The sequence below is a fragment of the Armigeres subalbatus genome, chromosome 2 (assembly GCF_024139115.2).
Source record: "Armigeres subalbatus isolate Guangzhou_Male chromosome 2, GZ_Asu_2, whole genome shotgun sequence".
Classification (NCBI taxonomy): Eukaryota; Metazoa; Arthropoda; class Insecta; order Diptera; family Culicidae; genus Armigeres; species Armigeres subalbatus.
Window position 1 is genome coordinate 30,374,331 of NC_085140.1, and position 14,089 is coordinate 30,388,419.

At 37.3% G+C, this 14,089-nt stretch overlaps 1 protein-coding gene across 1 annotated transcript in view; it reads left to right on the forward strand.

The window, feature by feature from the left end:
* Positions 1-14,089, forward strand: part of LOC134218411 (uncharacterized) — a 467,105-nt gene that overhangs the window by 58,208 nt on the left and 394,808 nt on the right. The gene's annotated exons all lie outside the window — the stretch shown is intronic.

Consider the following 14,089-nt stretch of genomic DNA (forward strand, 5'->3'; position numbering starts at 1 on the left):
GAATGTTCAAATAAAACCAAGAAACGGGATGTCAAACAATCTCTCCAACTAGACGGTAGAAGGGCTGTCAGTGGAGAATATCGAACACTATCAAAACTCAAGTAGCTAGTTAGTGTCAGACGACGGGAGAAATGGAGGTTAGCGGAGGAACCTGCAAATCAGCGATGTATTGGAATATCCGGCAGAGGATCGCAACAGACGTAGACCCAGGGGCTCGTGGCGACGAAACCTCATCAAAGAAATAAAGGAAGCTGATAAGAATCTGATCTGAGTTCAGGTCAATAATAAAGCTGACACCTGCTTCGGATGCTCGGATGAAATAATTTACCACCCTACTGTCATCGCCTATCTCTCCAATGGGAAAAAATGGTGGCTAACATCTTTGGGGTTAGCGCGCGGTGGGCCCCACTGACAATTCAAAATTAGTAAACAAAAACATCATTTCAGGACTAATTTTCTGTGATGGAGTAATTGTTGTTAAGCGATTTGAATTAATTTATTACTATTATCGTTATGTACCTCGTATTCCGTGCAGAAAAAAATGTGTTTGATTTTCAATTTAATTGTAATAAGACCGTCATTCAATACAACACGGTTAGTACGGTGCAAAACAAATTTGAATATTTGGTAAGAATATTGTATCAGAAAATAACACCCATAGCAAAATAATAACGTGAATTTTATGCTAGAGCCAGAAGCATAGCTGTGTGTCATCCGGCTGTAATTTACACATCGCAACAGCGACGCCACGAAAATCGTCGGCGGCAGCGTTTTCGGCGTCACGCCGGTTGCTATTTCAGCCGGCGGCGGCGTGAATCGGCGAGGCATTTTTTTGCGATCATTTCTTAAAGATATTTTTTCGATATTTTTTCGGTACACATTCAAAACATTAAGGAGAGAACATTTTGAATACCGCCGAAAAATCTGATGAATTTCCTTGAAAAAATCTCTAGCTTTTTCAAAAAGATTCTACGGGAACTACTTTGAAGTTTTCACGAGAATTTCTTTGGAATTTCCAGGGAAGCTCTTTCCAAAGTAAAATGGTTTAGTATATATTCCGTGGAAAATTCTTCGGAATTCACATGAGAAATTATTCAGATTTTTTACGGGAAATTGTTTCAATTTTCTACAGAAAATGGTTCAGAATATCCACGAAAAGCTTTTTAAAATATCTTTTGAGTATTATACAGAAATTTACACATAAAATTCTTTAAAACATCCGCAAGAATCTTTGAAGATTTTTCACGGCAACCTCTTTGGATTTTTTCAGAGAAATTCTTCGAAATTTCCACAAAAAATCTTTCAGAGTTTCCGCAGGAGATTGTTCAAAATATAAACAAAATATAAATATTTCAATGAAAAATGGTTCAAAATTTCCATAGAAAATTATACAGAACTTGAACGCGTTTTTTTTAATTTATATGAAAAATTCATCCGAGTTTCCACGACGTTTTTTTTCAAGTGTCTACTAAAACTCTTCAGAATTTCTATTTCATTTATTTTCACGGAAAACTTTTCGTTATTGCGCGTAAGTCCCAAAATTTTATTTCTGCCTTTGGGTTTTCACGCCGAGCACTTAGTGCCAGACTCAGCGACAAGAGGTTAGTTTTTGCATTTGTAACCCTGATTTTTAACAATTACCGTCGATTGGTTCTGTGAGTGTACATTTGTCAAAAAATAGAGCTTTTAGCTGAACATTTTTATTGACAAATGCAAGTTTTGACAGTATTATTTATGTATAGGTAAATAACATGTACAAATGGGCTATCGGGGAAGTAGCCGCTGAAGACAAGAGTCAATGTTTTCAACGACGAAACGAAAAGTTTAAAAAAAGCAATATTTAAACGGAAAATTCTATATATGTATTGTCAATAATAAGTTCTTCGGCAATGAATCACATACAGTGGTTGGTTTCCTATCCGCCGCTGCCGTATCCATGCGCTATCGTATATGTAAAAATAGCCAGCATGAGTAACCCATCTGAAGTTTGTATGGCGAAAGACATCTAACCCGGGTTTTCTCAACAGTAGGAACTTTTCGCGAAAAACTATTTGGTACCAGTCATGTAGGAAGGTTTCCGCTACTAGGCCTACCAAATAAATAGGTGCTTATTTTTGAGATATTAAACTTAAGTTGCCTTTCACCATACTGATTTCCAAAAGTTAACTCTTAGTGTGCCGCTGTAAGCACGCTCAAAGCAGGCGATTCATTCCACTTGGAATCGTTAAATGGGAAAAGGGTTGTCAGGCCAAAAATCATTCGACGAGAAGCCATTTGGCCAAAATGATAGGTTAGGCGGAACGGTTTATTACATCGAAAACAGTTTGGTCGAAAATTTATTTCGGCCTAAGCGTTTGCCCAACAAGTCGTCTGGTCGAAATGGTCGTTTGGCCGAATAAGTAATCTGGCCGAAAGTACCGTTCGAATAGAATGTTCAGCATTTTCGGTAAAATGATATATTTAACCAAACGAATCTATTAACAAAATAACCAGTTTTGCCAAGTGACATTTCGGCCTTATGTCCATTTCGGCGACGTTTTCGGCCAGAAGGGTATTGGCCATATAATAAATTCGGCCTCCGCCCAAGTCATTCGGCGGAAAGCTATTCGTTCGAATGCCACTTAGCCGAATAACACGTTAAGCCAAAAGACATCTAGCCGAATTTCGTTTGGCTAAATAATACATTTTGGCACCAACATTTCAAACTGCTTTTGTAAACAAAAGCTTCTCACGTCACTGGTGGGCCAATTTTAGGTCACTCGTGCAATCCAACACCACTGATGGAAGCAGCGAATCTTTTTTTTTATTAAATGGCGCTGTAATGCGTGTGTGGGCACAAATAGCGACCAGCGACGTATGAAGATCTTGTTTACAAAAGCAGTTTTATCCCTGTGAAATGTTGGTACCGATTTGTCCGAAACAATTATTAGATCGAAAATGGTTTGGTTGAAAACGTCATCTGGCTGAAAGCGACTTACAGCCGAACGAAACATTCGGTCAAACTGGTAATTTGGCTCAAATAACAACAATTTCGACCAAATGGCATGTTCGGCCAAACGGTTCGGCCGAACGACAGAAGTGCAAATCCAATCTTCATGCTTTCATAATAAGATGCAAAATAGTCGCGAGATCTGTGTATCTGCATTACTCGGTGCATTGTGCGTCGGATAGTAAATAAATTAGTGCAAGATTGGACGCATTTGTCGACAGTTTGCATGCGCCACCAGGTGGAGGACAATGAAGTAAATTGATTTGTGTTTGGAGGATCGTGCGTTAGTGTTACGGCCTACACAGTTTTCATATGTTACTTGGCACGCATGGCGTAGAGAACGCGTTTAATCGTGTTCATGCTCGGTTCTTTAGACACTTCATCCGGTATTCTTGTGCTTTGTGCGGTCGAGAAGTAAAGCAATTGGTGCACGTTTGGTCGTGTTCCTGCTAGGTATACAGATAGTTAGTTCTTTCTGTTTTGTGTGGCCTAGGGCTGAAAGTCTCCTAAATAAAGACACAAAAACAAGCTGTGAAAGTCCGTCCGAATCCGGAGATCTTTCCCGTTGGCCCTATAACTACTACCTACCTAATTACAGATGTTAGGTATAATGGGCGGAATACACATTTTTAACATTTTAACATTTTCGGTTTCTTTTTTCGAGTTTCGAAAACCTTCATTTTTACTCATATTTCAGTAAAAGTAAAGTGATATTCAGTAACAAAAGAAATTGTTTGACGTCGTACAGTTTCAAAATTTTCTTAGCTACGACGGTGCCCGATTCAACCAAGCTCATGAAAGTAAAACTTAATGTGTACCACGTTTGAAAGTGCAAAGCCATGGTGCTTGCCGTGCATTATAGGCATAGTGAGTTGTGCGACTTGATCTCAAAGGGTCAAAATATTTAATGAAAAGGTTAGATGTTACTAAAGTACGGTGCAGAAGCGTTGAAAATTGGTTTCACTGGTTGAGCAGAATTGAAATGTGAATGTTATTCAAATTTGATCACAATACCAGAAGCGTATAGAGTTTAGTTGAAATTTAGCGCTTACTCACCTCTTGGTGATAAACCGGATTGCGTGTGCAACTGGGTCGCTCACTATGGCATTCATCATGGTGTAATGATCGATTAATGGCCTGACTAATATGGCCATAGAAGCTAAACAGTAGAAGTCATGGGAAATTCCTATTGGTCCATTGTTGAACGTTTCATCAAGCAACAAGAAATAAATAAATCAAAAAAGTCTATCCGAAGCGAAGCGTAACCGTTAGTTGCAATGGATCATTATCTGTCTATTCAGTATTTCAATGTTTATTCAGTTTATGACAAGACCTGGCATTTGCCTGCTGTATTTGTTGATTCAACCGAAATAACCAAGTAAAAAATGTATGAAACTTGTTGGGTGGAATGTCTTTAAGAGTCTTAGAGGCGAGATCGTACCGTTCTATTTGATTCCAATGATAATATACATTTAAGTTTATAAGAACACAGCGAAAAATATCAAAGCCTCCTCACTATTGATATGATTTTTGGACTGAAGAGACACGATTAGGCTTTGATTGACGGTTTTCCAAGGTGAGTCATGGTTTGAAGCTTTTTATGTTTGTTTACAATTTCTTTTATTTCATTTGGGAACGGGGAACACCCACAGATAATTGCATCACTAGGTGAAAAGTAAGTTTCCATAGAAATGGTGTATAAAAGCTGTGACCAATTCTGTCTGGTGTCAGTTAACTAACACTAAACGCAGCAGTAACATCTAATCTAAGCCTCCAAACAAGTGATCCGACATGTACAAGGTGAAATATTCAGAATTTAATAATAGTCTGATAATATTTATCCATATCATGCTTCGATTCTTATAGGTAATCGTTATCGTTTTGTGTCTGGCCATGATTGTCTGCAGTCGCTCGGACAACCGCTTTCCAAACACGGAATGCACTGACCCAAAGAATCAATGGGACAACAACGGTGGGAAGTACACATATAGACTGCCGTGTACAAAAAAGGTCGACAGCAAAGATTGGTTGGCGTACTGGGACCGATACTGGCAGAACCTACGGAATCGTGATGCGTTAGTTTTCTTGTGAGCATGAGAATCAATAAACGCGAATCGTTCAGTTCCTTCTATCAATAAGCACATTGAGCTTTTTTATCTACAGCACCTAAGTTTTTGCAGCACCAGTCCGATATTTGTTGGAATGCTATAAGCACGTGTTTTGAAGTTCATTTTAGGTCTATGCGTCTTATAAAAGAGAGCTAAGAAGACGTTGCATTTACGGCTGACCAAATAAATTAATGGTTGAAAGGCAATAAGTTTCTACATACCTATGGCGCCTTTAAAACTCCTTAACGGTATCAATATATTAAAATAGACGAGCATTTAAAAAATCAATTTTATCATCACTAAACAAAGTATTTTCATCATTGCGAGCACAGCAACAATAAATCACTCCCAATTTTTACTTACTTTAAATCTATCTAATCTAAGTCAATAAATAGTTGAAAAAAAATATTCGGATCTTTTTGAAAATCGTTCTATTTCCTGGTATCAGGTTTCCATTTCCACTCTCAGCTTCGAGTATACAAATAAACACACCCCCACTTTTGACGCCAATGCTTAAACCCAACCGAACGACAACGATGAGATTGAGAAAATACCAAAAAACGGATTTCAAGCCACACTACCATCATTCGTTTTCGTCGGTTCGGTTTCAAGTTTTCCCATTAAGGCTAGTTTGGCATTTGTGCTTGTGTGGCTATGTGTATGTGTGCTCTAGAAAAAAAAATGACTGAGATGCAATAATAAACATTTTTCAGGTCCCTCCAACCTTGCGCTTCCATCTGCATCGTCATCTTCTTCCAGAGAGCGAGCAACAATTCCGGGTGGCCCAGACTCAGCAGCTGAGTCACACAAAAATACATCAACTCCTATCTGATACAGACGGGTAGTTATGATGTAATATGTGGGAATATATTAGCAGGGCCCACCTCCGATGGCTCACAAGCTCGTATAAATTTATTAGTTTTTCTTCTGGTCTTGTGGGGGAGAACGTGGTGTTGGCTAAAAGCAGATGCTGAGCTTGCAGCAGACTCCCATCGGAATAAATTTGGCCTTTATTAACGGTCCTTGAATGAGATTCCAACGGAGATCATTTGTTTTGTGTTTTTGTTCGCTGAAGACCAGCAACTTGTGACTGACACAAATCTATTACACTGAGAAACAGATTCCTTTTGGAAAGGATTTTTTTCATTATGGGGTTTGTAGTTATTGCAACCACTTGTGAAGTCATAAATATTTTACGTTTCTAATAACTGATCGTATAAATATCTGTATTTATTACGTTAATAGCTGCTTAAAACAAAACTGTTGTACGTTCACTATGAAATTTGTTTGACTTCATCTGCTGATATTGAGTGAAATACAAAGACACTGGGGTCGCTTTTAACGAGGTGTGATTCCGATTATTTCTGGGCAATGCATATAAACATTGAGTTGAATCCATTATAAAATCCACACTCTGAAATAAACCTCGAATTCGAATTTTAGATCCATTTCCAATTTGAATACCATTTCGAATATCATTTAGAATTCTATTTCGAATTTTATTTTGAGCTCCATATCAAATTCCGTTTCGAATTCCATTTCAAATTCCGTTTCGAAATTCATTTCAAATTTTGTTTCGAATTCTGATACGGATTTCATTCCGAATTTCGTTTTGAATTCCATTCCGATTTCCGTTTTGAATTCCATTTTGGATTCCGTTCCGGATTCCGTTTTGAATTCCAATTTAAATTTCATTCCAAATTCCATTTAGAACTCCATTTTGAATTCCATGTCGAATTCCGTTTCTAATTCCGTTTCGAATTCCATTTCAAATTCCATTTTGAATTTCATTTCGAATTCCTTAAATTCTATTTCGAATTCTATTTTGCATTCCATTTTTAATTTCAATTCGAATTCCGTTTAGAATTTCGATTCGAATACCTTTTAGAATTCCGTTTCGAATTCTTTTTCGAATTTCATTTCGACTTCCATTCCGTATTCCATTCCGTCCTTTCCGTATTCCATTTCGAATTCAATTTCGTATTCCATTGTGAATTCCATTCCGAATTCCATTCCGAATTCCATGCCAAATTCCATCCCAAATTTCATTCCGAACTCCATTCCAAGCTCCATTCCAATCTCCATTCCGAATTCCATTCCGAATTAAATTTCGAATTCCATTCCAAATTTCATTCTGAACTCCATTCCGAGCTCCATTCCAAACTCCATTTCGAATTCCATTCCGAATTTTATTCCGAATCGCATTCCGAATTTCATTCCGAATTCCATTCCGTATTCCATTTCGAATTCTATTCCGAATTCCATTTTGAATTCCATTCCGCATTTCATTCCGAATTCCATTCCGAATTCTATTCCAAATTCCATTCCGCATTCCATTCCGAATTCCATTTCGAATTTTATTCCGAAATCTATTCGGAATTCTATTCCAAATTCCATTCCGAATTTTATTCCGCATTCCAATTCGAGTATCATTCCGAATTTCATTCAGAATTCCATTCCAAATTCCATTCCGAATTCCATTCCAAATTCTATTCCGTATTCCGAATTCCATTCTGCATTCCATTCCGCATTTCATTCTGAATTCCATTCCGTGTTCCATTCCAGATTCCATTCCGAATTTCATTCCAAATTCCATTTGAAATTCCATTCCAAATTCCATTCCGAATTCCATTCCGAATTCCATTCCAAATTCCATTCCGAATTCCATTCCGAATTCCATTCCGAATTCCATTCCAAATTCCATTCCTAATTTCATTCCGAATTCCATTTCGAATTCTATTCTGAATTCCATTCCGAATTCGATTCCGAATTCCATTCCTAAATTCCATTCCGAATTCCATTCTGCATTCCATTCCTAATTCCATTCTGTATTCCATTCCGAGTTCCATTCCGCATTTCATTCCGAATTCCATTCCGAATTTCATTCCTAATTCAATTCCGAATTCTATTCCGCATTCCATTCCGAATTTCATTCCGAATTCCATTCCAAATTCCATTTCGAATTCCATTCCAAATTCCATTCCGAATTCTATTCCGAATTCCATTCCAAATTCCATTCCAAATTCCATTCCAAATTCCATTCCAAATTCCATTCCAAATTCCATTCCAAATTCCATTCCTAATTCCATTCCAAATTCCATTCCTTATTCCATTCCTAAATCCATTCCGAATTTAATTCCAAATTCGATTCCGAGTTCTATTCCAAATTTCATTCCGAATTCCATTTCGAATTCTATTCCGAATTTTATTCTGATTTCCATTCCCAATTCCGTTTCCAAATCCGTTTCGAATTCCATTTCAAATTCCATTTGGAACCTTATTTTGAAATCCATTCTGAACCCCATTTCAAATTCCATTCCGAATTTCATTCCAAATTCTATTCCGAATCCTGAATTCCATTCTGCATTTCATTCCGAATTCCATTTCGTATTCTATTCCGAATTCCATTCCGTATTCCATTCCTAATTCCATTCCGAATTCCATTCCAAATTCCATTCCGAATTCCATTCCGAATTCTATTCCGAATTCCGAATTCCATTCCGCATTTCATTCTGAATTCCATTCCGTGTTCCATTCCAGATTCCATTCCGAATTTCATTCCAAATTCCATTCCGAATTCTATTTCGAATTCCACTACAAATTCCATTCCGAATTCCATTCCAAATTCTATTCCTAATTCCATTCCGAATTCCATTTCGAATTCTATTCTGAATTCCATTCCGAATTCCATTCCGAATTCCATTCCGAATTCCATTCCGAATTCCATTCCGATTTCCATTCCGAATTCTATTCCGAATTCCATTCCAAATTCCATTCCGAATCCCATTCCGAATTCCATTCCGAATTCCATTCCGAATTCCATTCCGAATTCCATTCTAATTTCCATTCCTAAATCCATTCCAAATTCTATTCCAAATTCAATTCCGAATTCCATTCCGAATTCCATTCCGAGTTCCATTCCGAGTTCCATTCCGAATTCCATTCTGAATTCCATTCCGAATTCCATTCCGAATTTCATTCCGAATTCCATTCCGAATTTCATTCCGAATTCCATTTCGAATTTCATTCCGAATTCCATTTCGAATTCCATTCCGAATTCCATTCCGAATTCCATTCCGAATTTCATTCCGAATTCCATTCCGAATTCCATTCCGAATTCCATTCCGAATTCCATTCCAAATTCCATTCCGAATTCCATTCCGAATTCTATTCCGAATTCCATTCCAAATTCCATTCCAAATCCCATTCCAATTTCCATTCCTAAATCCATTCCGAATTCCATTCCAAATTCCATTCCGAATTCCATTCCGAATTCTTTTCCGAATTTCATTCCGAATTCCATTCCGAATTTCATTCCGAATTCCATTCCGAATTCCATTTCGAATTTCATTCCGAATTCCATTTCGAATTCCATTCCAAATTCCATTCCGAATTCCATTCCAAATTTCATTCCGAATTCCATTCCGAGTACCATTTTGAATTCCATTCCAAATTCCATTCCGAATTCCATTCCGAATTCCATTCCGAATTCCATTCCGAATACCATTCCGAATTCCATTCCGAATTCCATTCCAAATTCCATTCCGAATTCCATTCCGAATTCTATTCCGAATTTCATTCCAAATTCCATTCCAAATTCCATTCCGAATTCCATTCCTAAATCCATTCCGAATTTCATTCCAAATTCCATTCCGAATTCTATTCCGAATTCCATTCCGAATTTCATTTTGAATTCCATTCCGAATTCCATTCCGAATTTCATTCCGAATTCCATTCTCAATTCCATTTCCAAATCCGTTTCGAATTCCATTTCAAAATCCATTTGGAACTCCATTTCGAAATCCACTCTGAACCCCATTCCGAATTCCATTCCTAAATCCATTCCGAATTCTATTCCGAATTTTGAATTCCATTCTGCATTTCATTCCGAATTCCATTTCGTATTCTATTTTGAATTCCATTCCGTATTCCATTCCGTATTCCATTCCTAATTCCATTCTGAATTCCATTCCTTATTCCATTCCGAATTTCCTTCCGTATTCCATTCCGAATTCCATTCCAAATTCTATTCCGAATTCCGAATTCCATTCTGCATTCCATTCCGCATTTCATTCTGAATTCCATTCCAATTCCATTCCGAATTCCATTCCAAATTCCATTCCGAGTTCCATTCCAAATTCCATTCCGAATTCTTTTCCGAACTCCATTCCAAATTCCATTCCGAATTCCATTCCAAATTTTATTCCTAATTTCATTCCGAATTCCATTTCGAATTCTTTTCTGATTCCATTCCGAATTTGATTCCGAATTCCATTCCGAAATTCCATTCGGCATTCCATTCCTAATTCCATTCTGTATTCCATTCCGAGTTCCATTCCGCATTTCATTCCGAATTTCATTCCTAATTCCATTCCGAATTCTATTCCAAATTCAATTCCGAATTCCATTCCGAATTCCATTCCGAATTCCATTCCGATTTCCATTCCGAATTCTATTCCGAATTCCATTCCAAATTCCATTCCGAATCCCATTCCGAATTCCATTCCGAATTCTATTCCGAATTCCATTCCAATTTCCATTCCTAAATCCATTCTGAATTCTATTCCAAATTCAATTTCGAATTCCATTCCGAGTTCCATTCCGAATTCCATTCCGAATTCCATTCCGAATTCCATTCCGAATTCCATTCCGAATTCCATTTCGAATTCCATTCCAAATTCCATTCCGAATCCTATTCCGAATACCATTCCGAATTCCATTCCAAATCTCATTCCGAATCCCATTCCGAATTTCATTTCGAATTCCATTCCGAATTCCTGTCCAAATTCCATTCCAAATTCCAATCCTAATTCCATTCCGAGTTCCATTCCGACTTCTTTTCCGAATTCCATTCCAAATTCCATTTCGAATCCCATTCCAAATCCCATTCCGATTTCCATTCCTAAATCCATTCCGAATTCTATTTCAAATTCAATTCGAATTCTATTCCGAATTCCATTCCGAATTCCATTCCGAATTCCATTCCGAATTCCATTTCGAATTCCATTTCGAATTCCATTTCGAATTCCATTCCGAATTCCATTCCGAATTCCATTTCGAATTCCATTTCGAATTCCATTCCGAATTCCATTTCGAATTCTATTCCGAATTCCATTTCGAATTCCATTCCGAATTCTATTCCGAATTTCATTCCGAATTCCGTTTCCAAATGCGTTTCGAATTCCATTTCAAATTCCATTTGGAACCCTATTTCGAAATCCATTCTGAACTTCATTTCAAATTCCATTCCGAATTCCATTCCAAATTCCATTAAAAATTCCATTCCCCAATCTGTTTCGAATTCCATTTCGAAATCCATTTCGAACCCCATTCCGAATTCCATTTCGAATTCCACTCAGAATCCCATTCCGAATTTCATTCCGAATTCCATTCCAAATTCCAGTTCCAAATCCGTTTCGAAATCCATTCCGAATTCCCTTCAGAATCTCATTCCGAATTCCATTCCGCATTCCATTCCGAATTCCATTAAAAATTCCATTCCCAAATCCGTTTTGAATTCCATTTCGAAATCTATTTCGAACTCCATTCCGAATTCCATTCCGAATTCGATTCCGAAATTCCATTCCGAATTCCATTCCGCATTTCATTCCTAATTCCATTCCAAATTCAATTCCGAATTCCATTCCAATTTCCATTCCGAATTCTATTCCGAATTCCATTCCGAATTCCATTCCGAATCCCATTCCGAATTCTATTCCGAATTCTATTCCGAATTCCATTCCGAATTTCATTCCAAATTCTATTCCGAATTTCATTCCGAATTCCGTTCAATTTCTATTCCTAAAGCTATTCGAATTTCATTCGAATTCCATTCAAATTCCATTCGAATTCCATTTCGAATTCCATTCCGGATTCCATTCCGAATTCCATTCCGAATTCCATTCCGAATTCCATTCGAAGCCTATTCCAATTCCATTTCAAATTCCATTTCGAATTCCATTCCAAATTCCATTCCAAATTTCATTCCGAATTCCATTCCGAATTTCATTCTGAATTCCATTCCGAATTTCATTCTGAATTCTATTCCGAATTCCATTCTGAATTCCATTTCCAAATCCGTTCCGAATTCCATTTTAAAATCCATTTGGAACCCCATTTCGAAATCCATTCCGAACCCCATTTCAAATTCCATTCCGAATTCTATTCCGATTTCCATTCCAAATTCCATTGAAAATTCCATTCCCAAATCTGTTTCGAATTCCATTTCGAACTCCATTCCGAATTCCACTCAGAATCCCATTCCGAATTTCATTCCGAATTCCATTCCAAATTCCATTTCCAAATCCGTTTCGAATTCTATTTCGAAATCCATTCCGAATTCCCTTCAGAATCCCATTCCGAATTCCATTCCGCATTCCATTCCGAATTCCATTCCCAAATCCGTTTCGAATTCCATTTCGAAATCCATTTCGAACCCCGTTTCGAATTCCATTCCGAATCCCATTCCGAATTCCATTAAGAATTCCATTCCCAAATCCGTTTTGAGTTCCATTTCGAAATCTATTTGGAACCCCATTCCAAATAACTTTCCAGGTTCCATTCCGAATTGCATTTTGAATTCATTTCCTAATTCCGTTCCGAATTCCATTCCGGACTCCAGTCTGCATTCCAGTTTGAATTCCATTCCCTATTCCATTTCGAATTATGTTTCAAATTCCATTTCGAATTCCCTTTCTGATTTCAGTTTCACTTGAACCATCTCGGAATCGGAAAATCTTTTAATTGCTGCAAATTCTATTCTAATTCCATTTTTGTTTTTTATGTCCAAACCGATCTCAATAACAAACGTAATTATTATTTTCCGATAGCTATCCGATTTTCTTCAGAAAGTAAATTATCTCACATTATGTCGTACTTTCAATATCTTTTTCTAGGCTTTAATCATCGATCAATTTTCGTTTCATCTTTGTTATGAGAATAAGGAGATGTTATGATATTTTGTTCTTCAAATGCTGCTAATACCCATCATAGTCGCTTTTTAGAGCAGGGACAGATTTGTATTAATAGGACTGAAGCCAAAAGTTTTTGAAGTACTGATGATTGAACAAAGATTTAGGATGGTAAATATAAAAATGTTATACTATAAAAAAGATGATTATTGATTTATGTTTGAATCCCCATCCTTTCACTTAAATCCAACCCTGCATAAGCCCATATTTTATTGCGACGTTCACTTATATCCCATTTCTTCCAAGCCTTCATGCTCCAGCTGCGTTCTTATCGTCCGTTCCGGAAAATGTAGGTTTACGGATTTAGGCTTGAAGGAAAACCCACAAAATACCGTGAAAGAACGAGAAAAAATCAGTACAGATAATTTTTTTTGTTCCGTTTAGTTGAGCATGAGAAATGGCGATCTATTCGAAGAAGATAAAAAAATGTACACATTTAGACGCTACAATGTTTGTTTCTACTCCGGGCGATGAGGGAAAAAGGAGATTACATGTTTCGGAGAAAAACTGCTATCACAGCCGTCTCTTCAGGACCGAAGCACCCAGATTGAAATGCTTTTGAAATAGAAATACCTACTGTTGATAATGCATCAGATCTCGCCGTATTTGCGCCGATGTGTGATGAAGAAACATTGAAAAGGGATATGGAACAAACAGTTGAGTGATTTATTAGCCATTGTCAGGTTGAGGCATTACTTTCCCTTGGGGATGGATTTTCCGAATGCTGGCTGGCACACATACACAATATCGATGGGTCGGGTCAAGATTTATTGTTTTGAGGTGGAAAAGAAATCGTGTCTTGATGTGGAGTGTTGCCTTGACTTCCGGGTGCAGTATCTTGATAAGCAATCGATTTTCTGCAACTCCCCGATTTTCCATGTATTTAATTCTATTTTTCTCTTTCATCTCTTTCCAGGTAAGATTCATTCAGACATTCCTTCAGGCAGTTCTATGAAGTTTCTGGTATCTGGAGCTGAAATACAAGATGGTATGTGGAATGAAAATTTGATTTCGAACAACAT